The sequence below is a fragment of the Canis lupus genome, chromosome 11, assembly GCF_011100685.1.
Source record: "Canis lupus familiaris isolate Mischka breed German Shepherd chromosome 11, alternate assembly UU_Cfam_GSD_1.0, whole genome shotgun sequence".
Lineage (NCBI taxonomy): Eukaryota > Metazoa > Chordata > Mammalia > Carnivora > Canidae > Canis > Canis lupus.
In genome coordinates, this window is record NC_049232.1 from 73,466,017 (window position 1) to 73,490,394 (window position 24,378).

The 24,378-nt window shown below is 49.0% G+C and overlaps 1 long non-coding RNA gene across 1 annotated transcript in view; it reads right to left on the reverse strand.

Annotated features, from left to right (window-relative positions):
• The window catches only part of LOC102153086, a 34,567-nt gene extending 19,306 nt beyond the window's left edge, over positions 1–15,261 (reverse strand). Inside the window, exon 1 of the long non-coding RNA XR_005367240.1 lies at positions 14,961–15,261. This is a non-coding gene — a long non-coding RNA (uncharacterized LOC102153086). The remainder of the gene's footprint in view (positions 1–14,960) is intronic.
• Between the last annotated feature and the right edge of the window lie 9,117 nt (positions 15,262–24,378).

A 24,378-nucleotide genomic window follows, 5' to 3' on the forward strand; every position in this document is an offset into this window, starting at 1 on the left:
AAACAAATAAAAATTTGGAACAGCTCAATGGGTGAATCTACATACGACCAATCAAGTTCAGGCCTCCTCCTCCTTGAGGATGGAGGAAAATGATTTCATCTTGATTCATTGGGGAGAGCCCTTAAGCTCTTCCTAGAAATCAATATGCCTGCTCCATGCCAGGCGCCATGCTAGGCTCTGGAGACATAAAGATAAACAAGACTCAAAGTCTTTGTCCTGGAAGAATTCTCAATCTAATGGGTAAACCAGACATGTAAATAATTCCAAATCTATGTGCTGAGAAACTATAGAGGCTGATATTGAGCTCGTGGGCATTGGGATGACCACCAGGTTGATAAAATATTGAAATGCTCTGAACCCTGTTGTAAATACCTGCTTCTCTAAGCCCCTGAGTAATCAGTAGCCTCATCCTCACTGGCCTTGCCAACTTTGGGCCCTCTGTGTGCCTCAGACATTATGGACAAGCAGAGGACCTTCAGGACCCTATTCCAGACCAATAGTTAGTGACCATTTGGATTGGTCAGTGCTTGAGAAGACCCCAGAATGGAGGGATATGCAAAGAGCTAGTATAGGAAGAGGAAATACCCTCTTTTTGGAGGGTGTGAGTCTTACAAAATACTATGGCTTCACAGAGGAAGGAAACATTTAAGACAAGTCTTGAGGACTGAGAGGGAGTTGACCAGATGGGCTTTCTGGGCAATGCATGCACCATGAGTCAAGGCAAAAGAAAAGAATCCCATGTAACAAAAATGGAATGAACTTAATTGGTCTTGGATGCAAAATAATCAAAAACAGCTGCAAAAGGTAATGCAGGATGGTAATGGGAGAGGATTCTAAGAATTAAGTCAAGTCTTGTGTGCCCTCCACTTGTGGGTAACAGGAAGTTTTAATGAGAGTGTGGCATGACCATTGCTTCTTTTGTTAGACAAACAACGGGTGGAGCATAAGGGTTTTGGGTTTTTTTCATTATAGGATTCTTTTTTTCAGTGGGTCCACACAAAGAAGATAATAGGTTAGTTCTTTCAGATACAACTGAAAAAAAAAAAAAAAAACACAGAACTCTTTCCCCAAATCCTTCTCATTATTTGCTATGAACTTTCTGTAGTGAACCTCCTTTCTTCCCACTCTACTCATTAGAGAAATAAAGTCAATGTGTATATTAAACTTCATGGCAGTTATGATTTGTTTTATTAAATCAAAGCTTTGTCTTCAGGCAAATTTATACAGGTACTATATTACAAGATTTGGAGCATGGGTCTCTGCTCATCTTGACAATCGTACTGGCACCAGACAGAGCTGAGGAAGTTCATTGTTCATCCAGGTATCCTTCCCAGTGCCTCGACAGAGTAGGTGCTCTGTGTTCTCCAAGTTTATTAATCATTATTCCCTATCAATCTTCATCTTTCTGAGACAAAGTGTTATTCTCCCTCCAGAAGATGTAATTAATGCCCTCCTTCCCTTTGGCTGTTTTAATCACCATTCTCTAGAATAAATCCATCTTACTATGACTTCAACAAGCAGAAGCCAGAGCTCCAGAGACATACCGTTTCCTGAGTAAAGGAAAATGCCATGGTCTCTGTTTCATGCCCAACACTTACCAAACTCACATCGAGCTGTATTGAATACCTACTATGTATGAAGCACGCTGAGATCCATCCTCCACAGGGAGGATACAGGCTCTGCTCTGACTTCCTCAAACAGGTGAATCTACAATTCTCCCTTTTTTCCAGGTACAAGTGGTCCTTGACCAAGGATATCAATTTAGATCAGTGTCTCAAGGATATAGTTTGCTTCCCAAAGTATGTTTGGTGGGCTATTAGTTCTGAAGAATGCTGATAGGTTGATACAGAAGCCAGAGCTTTCGCTGATCAATTATATTTGAAAATCATTAGGTGGATAAGACTCTTCATGCAGGATTTCTCATCAGCCTCTACTAAACACATATGCATTGTGGCTATCCAACAAGGGGAGGGTCTCCCAAATCCAACCAATCAGAAGTCTTTTGCTGTAGATCACCTCAAGAAGGATGTGGTGCTCCCAAAAATGTGCTTGAGACAATGGTGATTAGCCCTGTCCTGGATAAGAGGTGGGCCCATCATCTCAAGAGCATCCCTTGTATTGTCTCCCCTAAATTCATTTCCATAGGTTTCCTTAGCTTGGAGCCCATCTGACTTCATGTGCCAAACTCTCCCATTATATGAGGTCTTTCCTCAGTGGGTCCCCAAACCTTGGCATTTCACTAGCTAAGAAGGCTTGGTGGCATCACAGCTGGAGATTTCATGTGGATGTATATGATTTCTAGATTGTTCGATAAGATCAAACCTGGCAAGCATCTCTTCTTTTTTAAAAAAAGGGTTTTGTATGTATGTTCAGTACATTTGTGTGTGGGTGTAGGTATGTGGGGTGGTGGATGCTTTCTTTTACTTCTCAAGCTAGAAAAGTTCCTATTTATTCCTACCATTTGTTTCCTCTTTCTAAAGTGTGATAGATTATAACCCGCTAAACTATTGTGCTCCTAGAGAATCTAAGAAAACATGTTTTTATGATAATAGACTCTATAATTCTTTGCTAAATTCCTAGCTTTGATAAAATTTCACCTTATTGGAATGAAGGTACCATAGTTATATAAATCAACATTTGGCAAATGATATTCTCTGCTGACATTTCTGTTCCTGAGTTGGTATTTTATTTGGGTGACAGACATTTGCTGAATTTATTAAAAGTGGTTGACTTGTCTTAAGGGGTCAGCTGCCACTGATGGATCCCCTTCCTTCTCAGGAACAATTTTAGCAGCTCCTTGATGTGTTATTGGTCTTTTCTTAACATTATAGTTAGAAAGTATAGTGGAATCCATTTAGTCACAAGTATTTATTGAGCACCTGCTATGTGGCTGGCATCACGCTAGAAGATGGGGGCACAATGGCAACCAAGACAATGCTTAGGTATCTCCATGTGATGAGATGGATATTTTTGCTTAAACTGGCTGAAGAGTGAGCAGAAGCTTGAAAACTTACACAAATTAGGCTGAATAGAAAGACATTTCCGTTGTGCTCTCTCCTCTCCCTCCCCACCCCCCTCTCCAAGGAAAGCACATGGCACTGAAACCACCACTCATACTTTTTTTTTTCTCCATTCATACTTTTGTAGAACCAGAGGAGTTGGTGAAAACATGTGTCTGACTGATAAATGTCTTCCTGACAACCTGTAGGACAGAGAAGAACAAAGGGTAGACTGCTGGTTCTGAATCCCACAAAGAGCACTCTTGAATGTGGTAATGGAGAGGCAGCCTTAATGACTCAGGAACCTTCTATCATCTTCTGTAAGACACAACAATGCTGATGCCCATTGATTTGTTAACAGATTGAAATAGTTGAGATGGGCAAAGGGAGAGGATAAGAAGTTTTAAGAAGGAACTGGCTTCTTTGACCTGTAGGTCAGCTCTTGTCTACCTTGAACTTGCCTCGGAATCACCTGAAGGGTTTGTTAAAATACAGATGAGTTCCTGATTCTGTAGGTCTGGGACGGGACCCCAAAATCTGCATTTTAAGTAACATCCCAGACACTCCTGAGGCTACTGGACCATGGACCACTCTTCTCCACTGACGTGAGATTTCTCAGTCACTAAAGGTGTTCCAACGGAAGGGCAACTAGTAAGTGAAGACATTTAGGGGCCTGGTTCCAGCGCGGAAGGGTGGAAGAGTCATATAGAATGGATGGAACTGATATTTTTGAGAACTTACTAATAGAGCCCGAAGCCAATGAGGGGCTTGAGATCTTACTAATCGTGTCACTGTCTCGTTTAACCCCACCACACATCTGGCAGATTAGCATGTGTCAAAACGAAAATAAACTCATTACCCAGGGAACCAAAAAGAGCTGTTTTCCCCACTAAAGAATTAAACATCCTATGCTTACTATCCATTTGCATGATAGTGTTGTTGGAGCTGATAGTGTTTAAAGGCAGGCACGTATTCAATGATTCTTGAAATTCAACTCTAAGTATTGGAGGAGGCTGAGTCTCCTCTCTTATAAGAATATTAAGAGTCACCACTTACAATTTTGCTAAGAATGAGAGTTGATATAGTTGAGGTTTCTCTCCAGAGCCCTAGTCAAGTGAATGCCATAATTAGTATCGCCGGAGATTCCGTGAGTATTTTCTTTCCCTTTAGACTATAAGCTTCATGAAGGACACGATCGATCTGTAGTTCTCACTACCGTCTCCCTAACACTTTACATGGTGCCTTGCATATTGTAGGTGCTCAATAAATTTTGCATATTGTATTTTGCTCATATTGTATATTGCTACATATTGCATATTGTAGGTACTCAATAAATTTTGCTGAATAAAGTGACCCACTGTACATACTCAAAATAGAGCAAATGTACACATATGATTCAAGTAGAATAAATGGTGTTCTTTATGTTTGAAGATGCCTGTTAAAGACCCAACATAGTACTTGGAAGGAGGTTACTTCATTGATACTTTTATACCAATTACTCCAAAATCAGGCGGGATTCAGGGTACGGACTCTACCTCTGTCCAGGAGGGCTCTTCCTTCTAAGGAATGGAAGCAGAGGGGTAAACCCCAGGGTCGAGAAGAACTCCCCTGCGAGCTGGATCAGGGAAGGCATGAGTCCTGGGTCAGGAAAGGGAGACTGGGGTGCTGAGAGCAGCCTGTGCGGAAGGAAGGGGGAGAAGAGGGCCCTAGCACCAAACTTCCTTCCTGAAGGACTGCCTCTGCTGGAGGGGAGCCAAGGTAACATTATTATATTCTTTTACTTTCTGAGTGCTGCATTCCTGGAATCCTAGAACTAAGGGCCTGAGGAACCTTACAGTTCCTCGGATTAATACTTAAATATCTTTAACCAAACTCCCATCAGTTACTGTGATTTTTGTTTGTTTGTTTTTGACTTGACCCTCCCTGAACAAATACAAAGGCCAGGAATCCATTCCATGGACAGCCTATTCAATGAAAACGTTATTATTATGTTAGTGATTATAAATGTGGGTAGTCGAGGCTGACCATTTCTTTGGGAAACTCTTCCTCAGCCGCGATGTGAACTATGACAAACACACTCTCTCCCCGAATCCTCTCACCCACGAGGTCGGTGTGATCATCTCTATCTATGGATTGGCAAACCAGCTCAGAGCCTGCTTGACACGAGCGCCGTGGAATCAGAGTGCTCGGATCCAAGTCCCAGCTCTGCCTCTGACAAGCCGCTCAAATGTGGGCGAGTCAGATAAAGTTCAAGCATCTGTTTTCAGCAAAACGGGGATAAAAGTCATCCCACTGGGAAGATACCGTGAGATCACGTAGGTGACGAGAGTAGGAGAGTGCATGGCACATAGTAAGCCGCTAGTCCTCAGGTCAGGGATGCCAGTAGCGTGACACAGGTCACCCTGTCGCTACAGAAGAAAACTAGGCTTCAGACCCAGTGTGCATGCCCCCGTTTCCCAGTGCCCTCAACTCAACTACACTCAACAAAGGACTGTGTCCGGAGCTCCTCTCCCCATGTAATCTGGGCAGGTTTGAAAAGAAAGCAACATCTGGGGAAGGAGGTGAATCCCACAACCCTCACATTGGAACGATGACTTCAGACCCATCCCGGTCCTTGCAGGGACCCAACGGACTTCCTCAAAAGAAATCCCGCTTTCCCTTGAAGTCCATCACTGCTCAGTGCTCTACCCCCATGGTCCACACCACCACCCCTCACAAAAAGCCCGTCCCACCTTTGGATTCTTTCCTTAAATGCCACAGAAAGCTGTGTGTGCTTAGACCACAAAGCTTGCTTAGACAGGAAGCTCACCCCAACCTTTTCCAGAAAAAACATGAGAAATTGCACTTCTGGCTGTCTGCCTCTTCCCAAATTTTGGAGAGGAAAACAATCTGCCTTTGTTGAAGAATGTACAGGTGGCCAGAATGACCTGGCAGCAAGGGGCGGCCGAGGCAGGTAGTAAAATGGCTTCGTAAAGGACAGGCCAGCCTTCTGGGGACAGGACAGAGAAGAAAAAAATATAGGCTGCCTAGAAGAAACTCATGGATTGTATACTTAATTATCAGACTATTCTTGGAGAAGGAAATACATATTGTCTGATATCGGCTCCCAAGCTTATAAATATTTAATGGACAAATAATGAATCTTGGCATAAATATTTAATGGAGCAACATCAAGGTATACAAGAGTGGGGAGTGTGCTGAGGGAAGAGGCTCTAGACAGGGAGACAACTGAGTTGGAACCGGCGTAGAAATAGGTCCAGAAAGTTCTATTGTCTCCAAGAGGGAAGCAGGATCTCCTTTGAACCGAAGTTGGGTGCCTCGGTGTGAAAATAGAGGAGCTGCTTTGCAAAACGTAAACCACTGTGGACATAATGGGAAGTCGTATTTTTATTATTCCTTTCAATATTTACTTGAAAGATAGCATTGGATTATTTGCCTGGAATATGGTAACTATTGAGGGAGCTAGTACAGGCAACATAAAACTCCAGGTGGGATGAGATGAGCATTCCCTTGAGAGGATATAATTGTTTTTACAGGTGTATGGATTTGCAAAAGTGAAGCCTAGGCAGAGCGAGAAGAGGCAGAGGGTGCAGCTAGGGGAAAGCTCGAAGGACACAGTCTAGTTACCTGAACCCGTCATGTGGTCAAGATTATGTGAGTGCTGGGACCACAGAACGACCCCAGATAGACGTGGCCTGTGACCGTAGAGGTCACCATTGGCCGGGGGAGGCGGTCTCTCAGAAATCGCCACGTAGGGTAATCAGTACGAGGCCAAGAGAGGAGCCATGGGGGCGATAGGATAGATCGGGGCTAAATCCCAAAAGGCTTCCTGGAGGGAGCAGCTTCCAGGTCACGCCCTCACGGCTGATGGCCCATGTTGTCAGCACTTGCTTCCTTGTCTGGCGCTTCCCACTCAGCGGAAAGCCCCACGAGGAGAGAGACCCAGAAACCTAAAAGGGGCACGTAGGAGGCGACGATCCAAAGGGTCTTCATCAACGTAAAACTCTTTAATTTACACGGATACATAAATGATCGTTCACGCCAAGACGCACTCGTTGAGCGGAAACCTGGGCCCCTGCGTGGCCGGTACATTCTCAGCCCTCGGAAAAGCATGTCCTTGCGGTTGCGCGGAGTGTGGAGCCGAGAGAAAGCAGAGCAGAGGATGCCTCTTCCTGAAGTTCCTTGAAAAACTTTCAAACGGGAACCAAAAATAGACCGAAGCCCCCCTTGCTCCCTGTTTCTCTCCACCATCTGTCAGCCCCACTCCCCTGGGGAGAAGCTCAGGCTGACAGTAGCCGAGTGAGGGAACAGGGCTGTGGGTGGGGAAGTTTTCTTTTTTTCTGCCAGGCTGAGTTATTAATTAGCTTCCCGGAAGGTAGGGAATGAGCAGCCTTCGTCTCCTCACTTGACAAACGCTGCACCCAGAGGTCCTGCGGCCGTGGTCCCCCGAGGCCGAGCCAGAGTCCTGGGGCCGCCGGGGCTCTCTGCACCGCGCCTCTGACCACAGGCCCTAAGTGGTCGCAGGGCCTCCCCCTCAAGGACGCGGGGGGCGGGGGAGGCCCTTGCGGTGGGTCTTCCCAGCTCCTTGGCAAGCCAAGTGTTTCCTGACTTCCTTCCCCGAACGCCCCGGTCCTCACACGAACTTGGCAACAGATGCTGTTTACTCGAAGCAGGACGATCTCGCCCGACGCACAGCAGGATCCGGGCCTGTCGGCTTGCGGCCCGTGGCCCCGGGAGCTGGGGGGCGGCGGGCAGGTGGAGGCCGGGTCGTGGTGAGGGGGTGCAGACCTGGGGGCCGGGACCAGGGCTCTGAGCCTGCTCGTCCTCTGGGGGAGCAGCAGCTCTGCCTGGGGGGCCCTGCTCCTGCCTCCGCCTGATGCGGAGGGGAGGGGAGCTTCCACGTGGCCCCTCACCATCGTTCAGCTTCCCTGCACCTGACAGCCACCAGCTGCACGTCCCCACGCATTTGAGCCCGAACACTCCCCTGAGGCATTAGATCCCGAGAAGGACCCTGGCCGGTTCCTTCTACACCGTCTCCCAGCCGAAGTCTGCTGACCCCCGGGTGTGGGCACCGCACCGAGCTGGGACAGCCTGGGGGCGGAGGAGGAGCGTCCAGTAAAATCTCAAAAATTATAATTACAGGGACGCCTGGGGGCTCAGTGGTTGAGCGCCTGCCTTCAGCCCAGGGCGTGACCCCGGGGTCCCGGGATCGAGTGCCGCGTCGGGGTCCCCCGCAGGGAGCCTGCTTCTCCCTCTGCCTGTGTCTTTGCCTCTCTCTCTCTCTCTGTCTGTCTTTCATGAATAAATAAACAAAATCTTTAAATATAATAATAATAATAATAATAATAATAATATATGGTACAACTGAAACCCAAGGAGCCAGCATGATGTCCTCCGTGTCATAGAGCAGGTCTGTAAAGGGGCCAGAACTCAGACCTGGTATCTGTAATGACCCCACACGTTTCAGGGAAGCATCGCACCACGTAGGTGAACACGTGGAGGAAGACCTCCGTACCCGCCCCAAGAATCCACCTGGCCCCCCCTCCCTGCACGAGGACCCCATGGAAAAGGTCTGAATCCCCCCTCCTGCTCGCCCACCACGATTAAACCCCAGGTACTAGGTGTGTGCTTCCCCGCTGCGCCTCTCGGTGGGACAAGGACCCAGGGGGTCTGCCCGGATGGACAAGCCCTAGAACTGCCTGTGGACCCCTCGCTGTTGGGAGCTTGGCCTGACTTTAATCTGCTGGAGTGCCCACGCCTTTTTCTCCTTTTAGCAGCTTCCAGTGGAAATCACAAAAAAATTTACTCACTATGTAAGTTTGACTAAAGCAGAGCTGCCCTGACTTTATTTGGGGGTGAGGACTTCCAGGGTCATAGGGACCCAGTTCCCTTTTTCCTGGGGCAACTCCCTTGGAAGATCTTCAGGACCTGAGGGCCACAGTTTAAAAATTGCTGGTCTGAAAAAAATAAAAATAAAAATAAAAAATAAAAATCGCTGGTGGGGCACCTGGGTGGGTCAGTTGGATGAGTGTCTGACTCTTGATTTCAGCTCACATTATGATTTCAGGCTCATGAGATCGAGCCCCACGTCAGGCTCTGCACTGGGCACGGAGCCTGCATGAGATTCTCTCTCCATCCCTCTGCCCCTCCTCCCTCCACTTGCTCATGCTCTCTCTCTCAAAAGAAAAAAAAAATTGAAATTTGAAAATCAAAAAAAAAACATTGCTGGTCTGACCTAACACCTTATTTTGCAGAAGCAGCTGTGCCCGGGTCTACCTCTTGCACGGGGGTTATAGATCCAGCAGTGACATGGGAATGGATTACTTACACCTGCTCTATAGGATTCTTGGGGAAGGCCTGGTGAGGTCCTGAATATCTAAACACTGCAAATTGCAACAATATCCATAAAGGAGCTGGTGGTGTGCAACGCCCAGGCCCACCATTTGATAGCTGCATGAACGAATCGCTCTGGACCAATGTCTCCGCCTGTAAAATGGGAACAATAAGGGTCCCTGTCTCACAGTCTTAGGTAAAATGGGAACAATAAGGGTCCCTGTCTCACAGTCTTAGTGTGCGGTTGAGGCGGGGTAATGCCTACAGGACCTTTCATCTAATTGCTAGACGTGTGCCAAGTGCTCCCAATGGCTTGTTGCATCTTCTCCATCATCAGCATCACCATCATTATCTTCATTTGAACTGTTGTTTCTCACTTTGATAAAACTGACCCAGGTCCCCCCGTATCTTTCCCCTGGGATGTGAACGGGGAGCAGCATGGCCTCAGAAGGTGACAGAGGAAGCCGTCTGTGACTACACGGGGACATTCACTCTGTGAATGAGGTTGACGCCAAGTAAACCCAGTTGAGAGATGAAGGCAGAGATGCTCATGATATTCTTTGGGCACCTGTAACCAGCCACACGAGGGAATGTTTATCTTCTGGGCTTTTCGGTTAGCCAGCGCCCCGATATTTTCTTTAACACCCCCCACCCGCTCACACAGGCCCTGGTCAGAGGCCCAGAGAAGGGAGGTATCCTGTCCGCGGCCCCCGGCAGGTGGGAGAAGCCCAATGCCCTTCCTCTCCTGGCCATGCTCTTCCTCTCTACCTCCCAGACGGCGTCCTCCACCCAGCCTTTACCTTCCTCAGTGCCAGAGAAACCCAGGATCGCTCATACGGCCATTTGTTCTTCTTCCAAACCCAACGCCCGCAAACCATTCCATGCGAATGTGCCTTGGCGAGGGAAACAGTCCAATTACTGGTCTAATGAGCCAGCGTTTGTCTCATCTTCCCCATAAAGGCACGCGTGGCCCCAGCGCTCCCGGAGCCCCGCTCCAATGACGGCGGAGGGATGGAGAAGGAGCCCTGCTCGGCAGTTCAAACCCACTGACTGCATAGGCTGGAAAATGAAATGACTGATACCATGTAATTAGGCCTTAATTATTTATCATTTTTGGTTAATTACTGCCACTTGCAAGTTAACAGGTTGTAAAACTCTTGGGCTGTGTTTATTAAATGTTAGGCGATCATTAGCAAGGAAGTGCCATCCTCCAGTGTTAATGAAATATCCGTAAAAATCCATGACCTCTAGCAATGCAGGACTTGGGGCCACTTGGGAGAGTACCGTGGATTCACAGCTAATCGTACATTTTTGGAACCAGGATTTCCACATTCGGGAAGAAGACTTGAAGGGAAGGTTGCAGCGCCTCTTTGTGCTCTCCCACGATTCCTCTGGTGCACAGGGCACGAGCACAGCAAGGAGGGTGGGGGCAGCAGGAGGAGGAGGAGGAGGAGGAGCAGCTCCTGTCTCTCCTCGGCGTCACGGTGCCTAAATGTCTGCCATCGGGAAGTCATTCTTTGGGGTTCAGTGTTATCCAAACTACGCCGACGTCCTTCAGAAAGTAAATATCCCTCTGGGAGACGTTCTTCACAATTAAATGGAAAATGTGGCCTTGCAGTAGCCCTTCCGAAAAAAAAGAACCGGAGGTTTTTGCAAGTGATTCATTCAATAGGAGTCCACAGACAAACTAGGTGAGCATCAGGCCATAATAACATAAGTATAAGAACTAGAACAAAGGAGGTGAAACCACAGGCACACTTCAACTGGAGTTACAGATGCAGTTCTATAGACCACATTTTGAAAGGAGCATTGAAAGGCCAGAGTGAGTTCTTGACAAGTAAATTGGATAATGAGAGGGAAGAACCTATTTCACAGGAAGATCTCTTGAAAGAATTGAGAATGTTTAGCCTGGAAAGGCGTAGGCTGGCTAGATAGCTTGACAGTTGTCTTCAAATACCTTAAAAGCTTCCATGTGGATTGGAAACAAATTTATTCTATGTGTCCCCAGAAGGCAGGTCTAAGGGATAAAAGCTACTAAGAGGCGAGCTTCAGCCTTAAAACGCTGTAGAAAGTGAGGGTTGCCCATCAATGGGATTGGCTGACTCGAAAGGTAGTGAGTTCACCTTCTCAGAGGTATGTAAGCAGGACCCTGACAGTCACCTTAGAAACACCGTGGGGAGGAATCTTCTCACTAGATGGATGGCTGAATGAAAGAGGTTTAAATGGTTCAAGTTCTATGAATTTGAACTCATTAATACTGTACTATCAACTATCTGGTTCCACGTCTTTCCCCGGTGCCAGGAGCTGGGTTCTCTCCCGGAGGAACTAGGCCCCATCTGTCCAGGGAGGGCCAAGCTTCGTGGTCTTCCAAGATGTCTCTACATCTACGGTCTACGGTGAGAGTGTTGTGAGTTCTAACGTGGAAGGAGTTCTGTGCCCTCACCCCCTCCACAATCCCTACCTGAGCCCCCGTGTCTTTGCTTAGGAAGCACAGAAAAAGAGGCCTGTCTGTAGGCTGCCTCTCCGAGATGCCCCGAGGAATAATGAGGCCGTTTGTCCTCCTCTGAGCTCTGTGCTGAATGCTCAATCACCATCGAGAGGCACTTGGACGCAGACACCTCAGGTATATAATACAATATTAGAGGCACAGAAAAGCATCCAAAGATTTGTAATTAAAGAATCAATCAACCCATCCTTTCTCTCTTTATAAACTCATCCCAAGCAAGTGACAAGTGGTTGCTTTCAAGGTCATAGAGTATACGTTTGTGGATTTAACATGAAATGAAACATTTGACAGGAACAAAGAGGTGTTGGCATCCATCATCGATCCGGCCACCGTGTGGGGAGCCGACACCGCACAGGGCACCGTGGGGTGCAGAGGCTGGGGATGGTGTGGTGTCCTCTTTAAAGATCTTCCAGTCTGGCAGGAAAGTGTGGAGTTTTGCAAAAAGAGCTCCTCTATACCGACAGAGGCTCACCGCCTAGCTCTGGACCCGCACCGCCCAACAGAGTCTCCGGCATACAGTCGGCGTTCGCTTCTCGTTTCATGAATAAATCCTCGGACAAAAGTTTTCCGGGCCCGTGAAGAACGGAGAAGTTAAAGCACCAGAGGAGGTCAGAAGAGGAAGAGATTCCTGCCGAAAGAGAAACTCAGGGAAGGTTCGTGGAGGAGGCCGACTCATGGAGCCTCGAAGGAAGGAAAGATGGAAATAGAACATTCCAGATAGTGGTTTCAGCAAGGCCAACGTCTCAGAGCAGGGGAGTGTGAGTCAGATGCACACAACTCCTTGCGATCATCCCATCCTCTCTTCCCTTGCAGGTCTGCCTGGGCTAAGCTGACTCCTCATTGGTGTGTCTCTGCCCTCAGTTTCCCCAGCGTGGATCCAGCCCACCCGGCACTGCCGGCCTTACCGTAGCCCTGAAGCACGGTTGGCATCCTGGCCCCGGCCGTGGGGAAGCACGTGCTGACTCCCCACGCTCGGCTCAGCGGGGTTCCAACCTGACCCCGGGCGAGCTGGCCGCAGTGTTCCTGAAGGACCTTCCACTGCCCTGTCCCCCCGGTCCCACTGCCTCACTTCCCTGTGCTCCCCGGTGCGTGATCTCCGTGCTTCCACGTCTCCGCTTGTGCTTCTTCAGATACAAAAATCCTTCCCTTAGAATTTTCAGGTCTGAATTTTATCCGCCTCTCAAGGTTTCAGTTTAGGGCCACCTTCTCACGAATCTTTGTCCGGCCTTCCCTGGAAGTCATCTGTGAGCCCCTGTGTCCACACCTTCTTCACTCTTAGCTCCTGTTTCTCTTTCCGTGCAGCTGGACGAACACATGCTTTGTGTCTCTCAAAGTAAAATTGCCTTAAGGACGGTTTTTCCCAGAACTTGGGGCCAGAACAGGTAGCAATGGGAATGCGGACGCCCTCCCACGTTTCTGCCAGATTCTCCGAGGGCCCCCGGGGGCCATGTGTGTGCGGCTGCCCCCTGCGAGCTGGGGCTACCGACACGAGAGCAGACACACTCACGAAGCTGGGCCACTCAGATCCCACCGCGGGAACGAGAAGGAAGAAAGAGTGACGGAGACGACTGGGTCTGCGTCTTCTCACGGCGAGCTCCAAAAGATGCCGGTGATCTCCCTGCTGAAGTCCTTGGAACCGCTCAGTTTTCTCCCTGAGTTATCCGGTTTGGTCTGGTCCGGCCGATTCTTACATCTTTCACCGTATCGGTGTGCTAGTGCAAACCGTAGCAAAGTATCACAAGCTGGGTGGCTTCAACAACAGAAATGTCTTATGTCATCGTTCAAGAGGCTGGAGGTCCAAGATCAGGGTGTCAGTGGGGCTGGTTCTGTCTTAGGATGTGAGGGAGAATGTTCTAGGCCTATCTCATGCCGTGCAAATGGCCATCTTCTCCTTGTGTGTTTTCATATTGTGGTCTCGTGTGTGTGTGTGTGTGTCTGTCTGTCAGTTGCTGTGTCCAAATCCCCCCTTTTGATAAGGACACCAGTCATATGGGATTAGGGGTCCCCTGGACTCCAGTGCGACCTCATATTAACTAATAGCATCGGCAACGATCCTATTCCCAAAGAAGGTCACATTCTGAGGTACTGGGAGGTTCAGAATTCAGTGTGTGACTTTTCAGTGGGGATGTGGGAGGGGGTGGGGGCGGGGGACACAGCTCAGCCCATAACAATCTTTTTGGCTTTTGAAGACTGAGCTGTTTGGGGATTACTCAATACTCACCCTTTTGTTTTCTTAAGATATTCAGAATTGAGTTGCTCATAACCCAAGGACCTCGATAGATCAAGTGAATGAGGGAACAGGTAAGTTAGTAAAGATAGAACAGAAGAGTGACAGAGTGAGGGATGGGTGGGTGCACGAGTTAGCGAGTGAATATGGTCACACTGCTCCCCCCATCCACCCTTCATTTTCTCCATATCCCCTCTGTAAGTAGGAGTTATCAATACCACGGGGCAGGGCTGGGCAAGTGGAAGGTCCACTAGGGCCCCCTCCTCATACCCTCCGGTTTGGTAAGTTGTCAACCAGGGAATATTTCACTAGAACCGGTAACAAGGAAGATGAGACAGTGTTTCCTTTGCTAAAGCCTGTACTGCTTCGGGGAACCAGACAGAAAGAGCATCAATTACTTAGGAGAAAAGTCGCATTTTATGCAGCCAGGGAACATGAAGGGGGCGCGGTCACGGGGACCAACGAGCATGCGAGCTCTCCGTGGTCTCTACTGGGAGGAAGAAGGCTGCCCATCAGCTAATTTTAACAAACGCCGCCGAGTAGTTGCAGTTTCCCCACGGCCCATGTCTCTCCTCTTTCTAGCATATTAATGGGAAACAGGAGTCGTTGTTGGAGGATTTTAGCATCTCCACCTCCACCACTTTGCCTGTGGAATATGGAACCCCAGATGACATAGGGGGGCAAGGAGATGCCCTCGAACTCTCCCATCGCTTCTGGCAGGACCCTCGGGCATCCCACCAACGGGCGGTCTGTGCCCCCCGCGGGGTGTAGGGCGGCCCCATGGTGGAGACCTGCTGGAAACCTCTTCCACAGCCCCATACGCAGGCGCTCACCCTACAGACTGCCGGGGGTCTCCTGCAGAGACGCCTTCCACAGAGGCAGAACTAGGACACACCTACTTGACAGCGTGTCCTCTCTCGGATCCTTGGTCACCACGATACGGGCTTGTTTGCTCCCTCTCTTCTCGCCTTCCTTCCTCCTCCTACTGCCACCTGTTCTCCCGCTCGCCTTCGCTCAGATCCTAAGGACGTTTGTCAACTGCACACTCCGGGGAAAGAATTCGGCTGGGAACTTGAGCGTGGCCTCCCAATCCACACACCCTCATGAATAGTCTTTTCATTAAACAGATAGGGAACCTGGGCAGAAGCAGGCCCTCCTGACGACTCCTTCTAAAATATCCTTGCGGGTACGCTGCGTCATGGAGCCCTCCTGCCTCCTGATGCGTCACTGCCTGATGTCATCTGGACTGTCTGCGAGTCGGTTGTCTGTGTTCCTGAAGGGAGGCACATTCCTGGAGGGCGGGGCTCACCCCGACTCCTTCCCCGCTGGATGCCCGGCATCCGCAGGTGGTACAGCAGGTGCCTGATACGTAAACAGAAGGCCGAGGGCTCTGATGATTGGAAAAAGTCTCCCTAAAGAGGCAGAATTTATTTTATCTGGGATTGGCAGGATTAGAAAACGCATTCGGCGCAAAAGGACACAGGATGAGCAAGGGTGTGGAGGTGAAAACTTTCAGAAAGCAGACATGATGGGATCCCTGGGTGGCACAGCAGTTTGGCGCCTGCCTTTGGCCCAGGGCACGATCCTGGAGACGCGGGATCGAATCCCACGTCGGGCTCCCGGTGCATGGAGCCTGCTTCTCCCTCTGCCTGTGTCTCTGCCTCTCTCTCTCTCTCTGTGTGACTATCATAAATAAATAAAAATTTAAAAAAAAAATTAAAAAAAAAAGAAAGCAGACATGAGGGCTCCGGAATACAGACATGGGTACTCTTCTAAAATGCTGGGTTCAAGGTCACCTGGGGGGCTCAGCGGTTGAGCATCTGCCTTTGGCTCAGGGTGTGACCCCGGGGTCCCGGGATCAAGTCCCACATCGGGCCCCCAACAGGGAGCCTGCTTCTCCCTCCGCCTGTGTCTCTGCCTCTCTGTGTGTCTCATGAATAAATATTAAAAATAAATAAATAATTAATTAATTAAATAAAATAATAAAATAAAATAAATAAAATAAAATAAAATAAAATAATAAAATAAAACAAAATAATAAAATAAAATAAAACAAAATAAATTAAATTGAAATAAAATAAATAAAATAAAATAATAAAATAAAATAAAATAAATTAAATTAAATTAAATTAATAAAATAAAATAATAAAATAAAATAAATTAAATTGAAATAAAATAAATAAAATAAAATAATAAAATAAAATAAAATAAATTAAAATAAAATAAAATAAATTAAATTGAAATAAAATAAATAAAATAAAATAATAAAATAAAATAAAATAAAATACTGAGTTTCAGCTTGGTGACAAGCAACCTTTGATGGCGTAGAATAGGCCAGGGTGTGACACTGACTCACTTGAACTATATCTGGGGCTTCAAGAGGGACCGTGCAGTAGAGCACAATTCCAAATAGCTGGATTCCGATCCTAACTTGGCCAGACATCGCCTGCAGCAAGATCGGGAAATGTGGAGCCGAAGAGACCACAAGCCTCACTACACACACAGACGAGGCCAACCGCCTCCGAAGGCTGGTAGTGGGGCCATTCTCCCTTCTGGTCCAACCAACACCCCATTAGCAACAGAAGCCAGAGTAGGTTTGGGGTTTTTTTTGTTTTGTTTTGTTTTTTAGCTGAATCTGGTCCTTTTCAAATCCCTCCAACGGCACTCCTTCACCATAGAGCAAACTCCAGAGTGCCCGCCCTGGCCCACAAGACCCTCCGGGGCCTGGCCTCTGTGACCCTGACCTTGCTGTCCTTAGGACACGCCAAGCACATAAGCACCTCAAGACCTTTGAACTTGTGGTTTGTTCAGCCTGGAAAGCTTTCCACCGGCTATCGTCATGCCTTAGTCTCTGTCTTCCATCGGTTCTCGGTTTCAAAGTGATCCCTTTCAAGAGGCAATTTTTCATTCTATATAAGACACCGTCTAGCAGAGAGTTCCATCACGCTCAGCGGCTTCCGTTGTACTTGTAGGTCTGATAGTCTCCACTCCCTTGTTTGTCTGCTTACGGTCTGACTCTCTACCTGAAAGGATGCTCCACGAGGATAGTTCTGTTCGCTTTGCTTCCTTTGAGAACAGTTCCTGGCCCAAAGCGGGTGCTCAATAGGTTGGTGTTGAATTAATGAATACAACGAAATTGCCTTATGATGCGGGTCTTAGAATAACCGTACGGCTTCATATGACAATAGGTCACTGCTAATTGACGACTGAGCCAGGACGAAGCGTAGGCGCCCTGCTTCCCAGCTCAGTCTTCTGTCTTTGCTCAGAGTGATCATGACCATCTCTTTTCTTCATCTATTAAATGGGCATAATGTCTCCACCCAGCCTTCCCTGGAGAAGCTACATTAATATGCATAATGAGAAAGTTCCTTGTAAAGCAAACGAATGCAAGCGATTTGTGGGGATTTAAAGAGGCCACAATGAGGAGAGTTGTAATAATCAGCTAGAGGGATGAGTGCTTCAGCTTCTTGGGCCAGGCCATCCTATGCATGTCACCACCCCATGCGCCCCAAGCTCCTGGGACGGTGTCACAACTATCAAGGAACCTCGGGTGGAACAGTTAACTAGGGCACTGATTGTGGGAACCGGAATAAATGCAATTTGAATGAGGCATACAGCACATTTTGGGAAACGTCTCAAGAATAGTTTTCAAGTGGGATGGTGACCAGCTGTTCTCCTTCTCTGCTCAGGAAGGGGGAACCACCGTGGGATTTAGGGACAAGCCGTAAGAGAAACGATGATGGCCTTAGGGAGTTGTGCATCGCGGGAGGCACAGAAGGGAGCCAGGGGCATGGCCGCAGCAGGAGGCTCACCGTCCCTAGCTACCTCTTCCAAAACGAACTGCCGTGGCTCCCTGTGCTTGGAACCCTGCCGCGGCTCCGCACCTCCCGGGTATAGATGCCAAATGAATTAGCTGGACATCAAAGCCTCTCCTCCGGCAGGCTCTTCAGCTGCCTTCTTGCAGGATCTCGGCTCACACTGTACTGTCCAGTATCACAGATCTCGTCGTGTTTTACACACGCACCCCTCACTGCTTCCTTCCTCGTCTGCTTAGAGGAACATTCACCTCCCCTGAGCCTGCACCACCGCCTCCTGGCCTTAGAGATGCAGCGGTGCCTTTATTTCCCAGCGGACCCCCTAAATATGTACCCCCCTCCAGGAAGCCCCCGGGCCTGGTGCAGCCCCATCGCTGTCATCCACGGCTGTCTCCTGGCCTTCGTCACAGCTCCCCTCGCCTGGGAGACAGGGGCAGACACCGGGGCATGGCCCCAGGACAGAAGCGCCCAGGTGCTGCTGCAGTATTTCCGCTCTGGGCCTTCCCGTGGCTGCGGCTACGGAGCCTTCCCACAGCCACAGGGGGCGGGATGGCTTCGGGACCCCGTTTCCCCACCAGAAGCTGCACCGGGCCTCGGGGTCACGGGCGGCCTCGGGGCGCAGAGTGAAGCTGGATCCGGCCCCGGGGCCGCTGCCTCGGACCAGGCCTCTTCCCCAAGCTGCCCTGCGGCCCTGCACATCCTGGGAGAAGGGGAGCTGCCGAGGCCACAGCGTCTACATGGGGCCCGGGGGGCCGCTCCGTGGGCCGGACACTGCGGCTGGCGACACTTAGGGTACAAGGAGCGGCAGGGAGCGGAGGGCTGCGCGGGAGATGGCAAGGGCTCAGCACTCCTGCTAGAGTCGGGGGGAAATTAGTCAAGGTGTCGAAGAGCCGAGGAGATCCATATGCGGCCTCCTAAGAAGACCTGGATCACAGGAACAAAGGCTGTGGAGGCAGATCACGGCGCCGGGGGCTCAGCTCAGGCCACGACCCCGGGGTCCCGGGATCCAGTCCCACATGGGGCTCCCTGCTCAGCGGGGGTCGGCTTCCCCCTCGGCCCCCCCTCCACTCATGTGCTCTCGCTCTCATAAATAAATAAATAAATAAATAAATAAATAAATAAATACCTGAAAAAAAAAACTGTGGTGGCAAATCAATGCATAAATTCCTAAAGGAGAGCAGCCCAGGTAGTTCAGTGGTTTAGCACCGCTTTCAGCCCAGGGCGTGATCCCAGAGATCCAGGATCGAGTCCCACGTCGGGCTCCCTGCATGGAGCCTGCTTCTCCCTCTGCCTGTGTCTCTGCCCCTCTCTCTCGGTATCTCTCGTGAATAAATAAATAAAATCTTTAAAAAAAAAATAAATTCCTATAGGAACTGGGGCTGCCCCGCAGACTCACATTCAAGACCATGGTGTTGGCTTTTATGGTGCTGACTCCCCACTCTGAGCGAGAACGGCTCCCACTCAGCATCCTCCACCGCATTCCTGAGAAGTGGCCAGGGTACCCGCGGCCCCCACTCCCTCGGGCTCCGCCCTACCGGCCACCACGATGTATTATAATTGCTCTCTTTACACTCTTTGTCACTAGCCGTGAGCTCCCTGATGCAGGGGACAGGACTTACCAGATTTGTTTTGCTGGGACAGCACCCAAACCATCCATCCACCTGGTAAATAAGTACTTGAAGCATCTGCCCTTCACAGGTATGGTGCTCGATTCTAAGAATGCCAGGGAAAACAAAATATGATCGCAGGCCTCGGGGATCTTACAATCTAATAGGAGAGAAGAGCAAATAAACAGAAAGTATAATATCATACGGTTAAGTGTTCCGATAAAAGAAAATGTCTGGGAGGATAGGAACGTAGAGGAGCCACTGACCTGGGTCTAGAGACTCAGAAAAGGGCCTTTCATAGAGGACTTTTCATAGAAGTTCAAATGAAAGTAGAGGAATCAGCCATACAAATGGTGAGACGGGAGGGGTGAGGTGGGGACAAATTTCAGGATTGGGGACCGTCAGGTGCTTTGGCTCAGAGGCAAGAAACTATGGGGGCGGAGAGCAGACCAGGGTGGATGGCACAGGAGTCAGTGTCTTTGTAACTAGGGAGGTGGCAAGGTAAGAAATTTAATTTTATTTTGTGTATAATTGAAAGACATCAAATAGTTTTCTGGGTTTTTTGTTGATTGGGGTGAGTTTTTTTGTTTTTTGTTTTTTTTGCAGGGGAATGCATGGGTAGACTAGATATTTAATAATCACATGCTATGTGTTCAATTCATATTTAATGAATATGAGAATGAATAAATGGACAAATAAATTTTTTAAAAATGAGCGTCCAGGAATACATTTTCCTAATAAAACATGTTTGATGTTATCAGCTACCTGCTGGGTCAGGAAGGAAGAGGGAGGAGGGATGGTACAGCTTGATCTCTAGGAGGTGAATGTGACTGAGCCCTCTCGGGGCTCGGGGCTGGCTTAGCTGCTTCTGGGGTACAGGCCAGAGGGTAAGTGAGAAGGCCTCCCGTACCACCTTGCCAATCAAGCTTTAGGCAGCAGTATACAGAAGGCGAATAAATGAGACGTAAATCCCCTGCAGGATGGTTCAGTTTGGGTCTACCAAAAGGCTCGAGACAATTCGGCGATCCGTATTGAATTATACAGTGCGAGTTAGAGACGTCTGGAGCCTCTTCCAAACCTCGGAGGAGGTGACCCTAAGGAAAACCCATATCCTCTTAGAATCAGTGCTCGGCGTAGTCCTAGGGCGGCACAGCATATAGAACAGATCTGGAGACTAGCAGAGGATGGCGTTCAATGCAAACACTTCCAGAGTCCCTCAGATACTCAAGATTCCATATGAGGCAGCCCGGAGGAGAGAGATGAACAAGAAAGTGGTGACCCCATGCAGGGAGTTCACAATCCTGTAATGAGAGACTTTTAAGAAACACAATTATACAACCTCAAGTCCAGGTTGAATAGAATAAGAAGACAAATAATAACAGGAAATTACTTTCTGTTAGAGGAAATAAGAATATTTTATGGCGCGGACATGACATTTTCCTGGGTCTTTCATGTAGGATTCTGATGGACTGATACGGTGACGGCAAAGCAGGGCATTTTAGGTTGAGGAAATTAGATTTGCAAAGATTTTCTTCACGTGGTGAAGAAAGCAAAGGGCACGTGCTGGTGGAGGAGGGGGTCTGATCCGACGGGAACGGTGGACGCTGGAGACAGATGAGGCCGCACGGAGTCTGCAGCCAGACAGAAGGTTCTCCCAGCTCGTGCCCGAGAGCCCCAATCTCACCCCCTCCGAACGGTAGGGACGCCACCAGACAGTTCGAATGCAGGACAGGCTCGGCTGCAGGATGGAGGGGAACGGCCCCGTCTCTCTCCGGGGGTGCGACGTGCGCGACTCCGAGAGAGGAGGTGTCTGGACCCTCTGATTCCAATTCTATTTCAAGGCGGGAGCCAAGTCTTGCAGGGGGCGGGGGGTGCCTCCCCTCCCTGTGCTTCATCCCAGCAGCCGGGGGACCCCACATATTCTCGCTTCATTACAGAGGAGCTGAGGCACCAAATGAACCATTGTCTCCTAATGGGTCTGGCTGCATCTGGAGTCGGCCCATCAAGTGAATTAACGAGCAGCTTTCGCGAGGGCTTCAGGTCCTGCTGCCTCGCAGGCGGACCACAGATCTGCAGTGGTGGCAGCCAGGAACCCAGGAGGCCAGGGTGAAGACCGAGGTGGCAAGAGAAGAAAAGGCCCCAAGAGAAACATCCTGCAGGGTTTATGATGTGGCGAGTTTCCTGTAAAATGAGAAGGGAAAGAGAAGAGGACATTTGACGTCCTTCCATCCCTCAGTCCCCATTTGGGAGAAGCCACACACGTTGCCGGGAGAACCATGAAGCCTTTATTGGACTGGGGTGGCCTGAGCGTTCAGCTGGGAACGATTTTCTCCAGAACGGGGAGCCAGGCCAGGTGCTGTTTATCATCCTCACTTCTCTGACTCACTTCCTTCCCCAAAGACCCAAGAGGGAACACACAAGTACGTGACAAATGACCCTTTTCCCAGAGAATAATTCAGAGTTTGGCCACCATTGCCTATACACACAGATTGTTTCTCTGAGGCCTCAAGATGGAATGCAAATTCGGGAAGGCAACGCAGTCCATCTTCTAGGGGAATGAGCGTCTAACCCTGCCAATGTCCCGCTCAATTTCAACTAATGGCTTTACTTTTGAGCACCCACTACATGACGGGGACCAAGCCACATGGGACCACATACCTCTTCTCACATGGATGGAGGAAACGATAGAATGAAGTCTTAGTCAAGCACAGAGAAGTTAGAGAAAGATCTGGAGTTCTCAGTGAATCCCAAACCGTGCTCGAACAGAATAAGCAAATTGTCCAAATTGTTCAAATAAAATTCAGTTCTAGGCTATATTGACATAAAATAGACCGAAAACAATTTGGCATGCTAATTAATAGACCTCACGAGAGCATCACGATCTGTTTCAGTCTTTTTATTTTAATACAGAGCAGGGGCCTATTTCTAATTACAATATCAAAGTCTAGACTTCTTTATTCTAGGGATGCAAAGAGCTGGTGATTTAACTAGAACAAGGGAAGGTCAAAAGGTGATAATATTTTCCCAACATGTGATGATACATTTCTCCAGGCACAGGAGACAGAGTAAGCAATGGAAAGCAACCCCGTCTGATTTTGAGGGCCTCTTCTACAGGCCTCTAACCTGGTACTGTGGCTCACCCCTGGGTCCTCATGGATTCCCTTGTGCCCTCAAGCCAGATGGGAGTTTCTTACTCGTGGGAGTGAAGGGAGGCTGGAGATGCTAGCAGGGATCCTTTGTTCCGTATTTAAGAAAAATCTGAGGCTCTTATAAACTACATATTCCTAGGGCCCAGCTCCAGAAGTTCAAAGGGCAGACTGGTAGTAGCAGAGTCACCTAGAACCCTGGATTCCCCCGGTCAGGCTCTTCCCGCCGCAGGGTACTCCCCAGGCCCCCCAGGCCTGGCCGGGCAGCCCTGCTCCCTGGATGCTCTCCAGTGTGCCTCCTCTCCTTCTCGCTTCTCTAAACAAGTCAGCTCTCAAAGTGAAATTGGCTCCTAGAAATCAAGCCAGGGAATAACCTGACTATTTCTTGCCGAGAAGTAATAATTATGGCCCTAGAAGGATGCAATCTGCATACATTATTGCAAGTTATGCCAACAGAATGTCAACATTTGTGTCAGGAGGAATCTCGAGCTGCAATTACTCCAGGTCCTGGCCTGGCATTCTGAGACAGAGTTGGCGGTGCTAATTGCAGGGGAGGCGAACCGGCGGGTGGCGGGTGGCGGGTGACACGGAGGGGAGACAGACGGGGAACCACAGTCTTGAAGGTCAGCGTGTGGCGGGGATAGAGATGAACTCGGAGCTGGATGCGTCACGGGGAGCGTGGTGATGGAGCTGTTCTCTACTAAGATGGCAGAGAGGCTCGTCTTGGCACATCCGCTTTTGGGTTCTGGGCTTGTCCCTATAAAAAAGGATCCACTTCCTTCTGGACACTGAGAGTATTCAAGACTTTAATTTCTCCTCTGTCGGTGGTGGGGAGGGCAAAGTGATTCATTCCATCAATTCATCTCTTCATGCATTCATTTGTTTATTGAGCACCTACACCGAGCTGCCTCCGTGTTGGGGGCTGGAGATCAGAAGGGAAACAGGTTCCACCCTTGCTCACAGTCAAGTGGGGAGACAGACCCACAAACAGACCGTTACAACCCAATATGCCAACTATTATCAAATGTTTGGGGGGGGGTGAAAGCAGGGAGTTTGGGGCCAGGGAGGAAGAGGGGATACATTTCATGAAGGATTTAGAATTCCAGCAGCAATTTAAAGGAAGAGTGAGGAGGAATTTACCAGTGGCAGATCTCTGGGGAGGGAGGAGGGAGGGAATTCGTTGACAAGGTAAGTAAAAATGGAAACCCCACCACTTCTAATAGGCAAAGAGAACCAAATGTGAGGATACACAGTGGGATGTAACGATACAGAGATGTGTATCCAGGGACTCGGCTGAATGAGAAGGAAGTTAGAGAGCGGAGTTGTCCTCCCGCCTCTGCCACATGGGGACGGTCACTAGCATCTACTGAGTCACTTCTGAGCGTTGGATATTTTACTGGCAATAGCTTAACAGCTGCACCACCTTGTCTTGAGTCACTTTACAGTTGGAGAAACCATCTGGAAGAAGTGAAAATTTTTGCCCCAAAGTCACACGAGGGGAGAAAGACCCAAGTCAAGAGCAAGTCTTTGGGATCCCCACAGCTGCCCTTTCCCCGTTATCCCGTGGAGCTGCCTGGCTGAGTCACATAAATGCCGAGGCTTGGTTTCCTCGTGTGTAAACGGAGTGATTAAATGGTCTCAAATTTTTTCACTTTCCCCCTTTAGTGTCAGTGAACTGCAGAGACGTGCAGCTACTCCCAGGGACCTGGAGCGGGGGGGGGGGGGGGGTGTCTGCAAACAAAGTG